Consider the following 4749-nt stretch of genomic DNA (forward strand, 5'->3'; position numbering starts at 1 on the left):
AAATAAACACGAGACACTTTGTTGATATGACCTGCTACGTCACAATCGGGATAGGCAACCGACGATACGGATTCGGCGTTTTTGGCGGAAAATATTTGATTTTAATTTAAATTCGCTTTTTTAATTCGCTTATTTAAAATTATGACGGAGACTTTTCTTGAAAAAAAAATTATAGTGTAATGTTTGCCATAACTACTTTCTATCTATCAACATTAAAAAAATGTGAAAACACCCTATTCTAGGCCTATTAGATATAGTTGTTCTATAATGATTTTCAACTGTTTTTGAGTTAATTACCAATATTGATCGAACTTTGGCCACCCCGGTTTTGCAGCTAATTTGAAATTTAGAGCAAAATATTATATACAAAAGTTGTAGATATTGCCATCTAGTTTATTTTAAGTTAATAACAATTGCTACAGAGTGTTCCAAATTCAAGTGCCTGACCAAACTCATTTTTTATGAGTTTTATGGTTATTAACTCAAAAACAGTTGAGGATCAATATAGAACGTTCATATCGAATAGGCCTAAAATTTTACGAATATCTCGAATATGCAATAAAAAGTACGGCATTCCATTTAAAAAAGGTATGTCTGGTCTGCCACTTCAATTTCAGACACCCTGTATCAATTGGCATATCTTAAAATAATCTAGACGTTAATATCTACAACTTTTGTATTTAACGGTTTCTCTAAGTTTCAAATTAGATGCAAAAACGGGGTGGTCAACGTTCAATCAATAACCCTCTACATAAATTGCTGAACATGATCAAAAAACACTTCAAGAAGTTGGAAGGGAAAATAAACTGCATTTTCCCAAAGCCCAACTTCATCATTAGCGATACGAACAACTGATTTTTTTGTAAATACATATTCCAATTTTGAGAACCAGTGAATGTTTCCGTCCTCGATTAACATCAAGTGGGAATGCCAGAGCAAAGAGAGAAATTAAGACGAGGCAAAGACATTCTCGAAATTCTCAGTATAATCAGATGATGGCAAAGATAGGCTGATGGTACGCCACTGGGTCTTAATTAAAATCGTTTTAATGATTTCGATAGTAGTTCTCGTCAAGCGACCGAGCGAAAGCCGCGAAGTGACAGACTTTAGGACACACCGCAAGGCCGGGTCCACAGTCGGTTTTTTGAGAAGATGTTGCGGCTCGAATTAGGCCCAAATCGGCTGTCATGTTCTCTTAAATGTTACACAAACCACCATCGAACGGAAGCGGAATAAATTTGAATCACATTGCATCCGCTACAAATCTCTAAACATCGGAATTTTACCATTTTTCGTACTCTTTTCCCGAACAGAAAAAAACTTGTGAACTGGTTTGATGCAGGAATGTTTAATAAGTGCAATCAAATCAGTGGATGGGCAAAGCGAATGTTTGCAAATGGCCAGCTCGAGCACCGGATTTAAATCCGTGAGACATTTTAAAAGGGATTTGTTTGGAATCCTAGTAGTTAAGAGGAATGATTTACTTGGGAAACTGTTCCTCGGAATAATCAATGTGTGAAAATTGCTTCTTGGAGGATTCGTTTTTCATTTCGTTTCTAGAACTCGTGATTTTAAATAAATTGCTACTTAAGTTGCGGTTGCTGTCTTGTTTTGCTTGCTTAGGTTCTGCTTTTCTATTCAACCTCAAAGTGGAATCTGTTTTCATGTACATTTCCTCCAGTCAATGTTAAAAGCTTCTGTAAAACTGCATACAGACATCATTTCGATGGCCAAATTCCGATTGTTGTTAGTTTAAAATTTTACGTCAGTGATATCTTGGCACCAGTGCCTGAAAGATCGACCGCAGATAGCAAAGTGGCAAACTTTATAACGACGGTATCGCAAAAAGAAACGAAAATTTAAGCTTATCCGGTGTATTCGGCGATTTGCATATCTCTGCGGATGAATTTTGCATAATGCGAGTAGGTACTGATGGCTACGACTGATCTCCGCATAGAATAAACCCAATGTTTCTTCAGACCGATAAAATCATCTTAGTTTCGCAGTTATTCACAATGAAGTGTTCCATTGGAACATTTGCCTAACAATTTCATACCCAATCATTCTATAGAGATGCCGTACATGTTCGCGTCCTTGTAAAAACCATAATGAGTAACTAGCTGGGACAGTGCTAAAGGCTTATCTTGGCCTAATACAGCGCAATGGATAACCTAAACCAATTAAACAGGAAAAACTGTTAATTTAGTTTTTACACCGGCTCTAAATAGGAGACTAATGAAGAACGGGTTGGCTATATTGAAGTCGGACGCGAGTTAGACCGCTGCTGGATTATCTGCCGTTTTTTTCGGTGCTGCTTATTTTGGATACAGAATAGACGTGCTATTCTTCATAATTGATTTGCTTGTTTTCATCCAGCTATTCGACTCGATTTTATTGCATTTTTTTCAGTTCAAATTACCTTATTTCTGTTACTATGGGGCTTTACGTGCGTAATTAACCGCAGATATATTTTGAACCCTCGGAGAGTTTCTGTGGATATTTGCAATTAAACTAGTCGATTTTTGCATTGAATAGTTCTTCTTTTTTAAGTAACTTTAAAAAATCACTTGCAAAAGTTCTACTAAAGCTTGTTCTAAAAAAACTGATTCTGATCCTTAAGCCGGGAAAATGCAATCAGGGTGGAAATTTTTAGAGCACAATTCCCAGACAAAACTTAGTGATAAAACGACACTTGAAACTGTTTTAAACTTGAAACTGTTTATTTAAATGACAAAATTGCAAGGGAAATCGAAAGCTGCAAAGAACTAAGTAATAAAATTGGAATTAAATTAATCAAGAGCAAACTCCAATTAAACTGAAATTAAAAACTGTGGACGGATAAGTATTTTGGATGATCGAGAAGAAAATTAAAAAATTCCGTTTTCCGTTGTTTAGAAACTTTAATCTAAAACGAGGCGGTTTATCTGATGCTAAAGTTCCTGAAGTAAATGATGAGCCATCCTGTATTTAACTCTTAAACGAAAACAGCTTTCATTGCAGACCATTCTTCGCACGTAACGATTGCTAGATAAAACATTATTGAATTAATAAAGAAAGAATTGACAGAATTAGACAACTAATAAAAAATGTAGTGAAGACTAAACGTAGGGGCTTCGTAAAAGCTTTACGAACAGTGTTGTTTTATTCAATTAAGAATAATTCTCATAAAATAGACGTTTTAGATTGTTTCTTTAACTTTTTAGCTCATTTCTTATCCATCGATTTAATCGGGTAGGGTTAAGCCTCATTATTCATTATTCAAAGGCGAATCTACACCATTTGAAACTGATTTTAAGTTCGAACATTTTATTTCGCGAGCGGCTGAAAGTGACCAAAAGCAAACTGAATGGTCAAACTAATCCTAAAAATATGAGATCAAATTATCGAATATTCGGTTTCGTTCTGATTCTTTACGAAGTGTATTTGAAAAGGGCATTTTATCACACAATTGTTTGCTGTTTCCGAAATCTCAAATGACCTGAATGAATCTTCAAATTCGTTCCAACTTGCATATATAGAGGTGGCAATTGAATGGAAGGAATTAAAAAAAAATTAAGTGGCACAAGGAAATACTTGTAAAGCGAGCATTAAAAACAGTAAAAACCGCTCGAATCAAATAACGAAATTTAAAAAAACAGAGTTGCAATAAAATTAACTGTATTGGCGTGTCTTCGACCGTGAGTTATTTTTCAAAATTGCTTGTTTTTTTCCACACCTTAATTTTTTTAGTGAAGAGTTTCTCGAATTAAATTTCTGGCTTCTGGAGGCGTAAAAACTAATTTTTAGTCAAATTAATTACAATAAACAAATTCCGCTAGCGACAAAATGGAAATAGCTCCACTAATGAAGAATAGTGCGGTTTTCGCGCTAATGTTACTGAAATTATTGGCTAAATGCAGGAAAACTTTTCAGATTTATTTGCATCTTCAAAATAAAGCATTCATTTAAACATGATATTTTGCTTGTTTGGCTATGAGAATACGGTGGCCATAAGAAATGAGTAAAAGAGACAAAACAGAGAAATTTAAATGTATTGGCGTGTCTTCGACCGTGAGTTATTTTTCAAAATTGCTTCTTTTTTCCACACCTTAATTTGTTTATTGAAGAGGTTCTCGAATTGAATTTCTGGCATCTGGAGACGTAAAAAACAATTTTTAGGCAAATTAATTAGAATAAACAAATTCCGCCAGTGACAAAATGGAACTATCTCCACTAATGGAGAATAATGCGGTTTTCACGCTAATGTTACTGAAATGATTGGCTAAATTAAGGAAAACTGCACATTTATTTGCGTCTTCAAAAGATAGCATTCATTTAAATATGATCTTTTGCTTGTTTCGCTATGAGAAAACGGTCGACATAAGAAATGAATAAAATAGACGAAACAGAGAAATTTAAAGTAAAATGGAAAACAAGTGAGATTTTTCCAAACAGCTTCAACCAAGTGGTAGGAAGTAGAGGTTTCCTCATGCTTCAATCGTTGACGCTTCCTCACGAGCCGCTGCTGCTTCAGTAGCATTTTCTGTGGCTTTTGTACGTAAAGTAAATAGTTGGGCGGTTGATTGGGTGCGCCCGACAATAATGAAACGAGAACAATTACGAATTATGAAAAAACAATAAACGCAATATTGCAAATGGCAAAAAGTCTAAATGATAATTCGAGATAACTAATTATGATTGAATTTATCGTCGGGCTATTCTCGAAGCCATATAAATATGGATCAACATTCCCTTTGGCTCATCATAACT

The sequence above is a fragment of the Dendroctonus ponderosae genome, unplaced genomic scaffold (assembly GCF_020466585.1).
Source record: "Dendroctonus ponderosae isolate FM_Combo_2020 unplaced genomic scaffold, Dpon_F_20191213v2 Dpon_F_20191213_4, whole genome shotgun sequence".
Classification (NCBI taxonomy): Eukaryota; Metazoa; Arthropoda; class Insecta; order Coleoptera; family Curculionidae; genus Dendroctonus; species Dendroctonus ponderosae.